This window comes from Oreochromis niloticus, linkage group LG23, assembly GCF_001858045.2.
Source record: "Oreochromis niloticus isolate F11D_XX linkage group LG23, O_niloticus_UMD_NMBU, whole genome shotgun sequence".
In the NCBI taxonomy this organism is placed as follows: Eukaryota; Metazoa; Chordata; class Actinopteri; order Cichliformes; family Cichlidae; genus Oreochromis; species Oreochromis niloticus.
In genome coordinates, this window is record NC_031986.2 from 705,103 (window position 1) to 706,535 (window position 1,433).

General features: G+C 40.2%; 1 long non-coding RNA gene across 1 annotated transcript; it reads left to right on the forward strand.

Annotated features, from left to right (window-relative positions):
- Positions 1-345: 345 nt before the first annotated feature.
- LOC109200142 (uncharacterized) lies at positions 346-1,186 on the forward strand. The gene is made up of 2 exons (XR_002060357.2): positions 346-1,081; positions 1,124-1,186. It is a non-coding gene; the product is annotated as an uncharacterized LOC109200142 (long non-coding RNA).
- The last annotated feature ends 247 nt before the right edge of the window (positions 1,187-1,433 follow it).

Below are 1,433 nucleotides of genomic sequence, written 5' to 3' on the forward strand. Positions count from 1 at the left end.
ACGTATTATTAATGCCAAATCATGGTATTTGTACTGAAACATTGTATTTCTGCCCAATCATAGTATTTCTGCCATATTGTGCTATTTGTGGAAAAAAATAGACTGTCTGCAAAATCATAGTATATCTGTTATGTTATAGTATTATTAATAAGTCGTACACTTTCTGTTTTGTTATAGTATATCTGCTGAATGAAGTATATGTGCAAAATCGTAGTATTTATAGCAAATCATAGTATTTGTGCTAAAACATAGTATTTCTGCCACATTATAGTATTTGTGTAAAACCAGAATGTCTGCAAAATCATCATATATCTGTTATGTTAAAGTATTACTACTAAGGCTGTCAAGAGAAAATTGTATATATGTGATCAGCTACATGAAATGTATCCTTTCATTATTTGTGATTAAGCATATTTCTACATGACTTTTTACCTAGTAACTTGTGTGCTGAACTTATGCAGATACTAACCGCATCCTGTCGTTCTGAACATTTAGATGTAGAGAAGACCAAGCTCAGCTCTTTTACGAGAACATACAGATAGAGAAAAGGGAAAAACCCGCTGCCTTGACTGATGTTATCTTCACACACACACACACACACACACACACACACACACACACACACACAAAACATCTTGTATAAATAAAGGACGCGGACAGTCGTGGGGCGCAGTTCGTGCGTTCCATGACTGCCCCTCGCGAGTGAAAAACTTCTGCAGTGTTTGTGTGTTTTCTGACTCAGACGTCTCAGCTGAAGAATGGCAGGGTGATTTAAAGAAATCCTCTGTCATTTAAATTGGTCCTTCGAACCTAGCGATGGAAACAAGCAGACACGTTTCTGTGACTCCAATAAGGTCTGACTTCTGCATCCTGACGCCGTGGGTAAACCAGCACCGAAGTCTGTCGACAGCCCTCTCCAGGTAGAGGTGAGAGTCCTGGGCGTAAATTCGCATCCAGGCCGGTCCTGGTCCACGACGCTGGGATCCAGATGACCTGAAGAACCAGCAAAAGACGACTGAGGGTGAGAAAACACTTTTTGGTTTTAAACCGCCGGAAGGGTTTAGAAGAATGCGCAAAATAGGTTAGAAGTAGCCGGAATTACTTCAGGAAACGCGCAAAATAGGTTAGAAGTAGCCGGAATTACTTCAGGAAATGCGCAAAGGTTGGAAGTAGCCGGAATTACTTCGGGATACGCGTAAAATAGGTTGGAAGTAGCCGGAATTACTTCATAAAAAACACGTGAAATAGGTTGAGTTCGCCGGAAGGAACTAAGTTTAGAGTGGTTTTAGAAGTAGCCGTCAAATACTTCGTGACAAATAAGGTTTAAGTTCGCCACAAGGAACTGTGTTTAGACTGGTTTCAGAAGTGACCGTGAAATACTTCGTGACAAATTAGCGCGCAAATGTCTATCTGTGTGTATGTATATTTGTTTT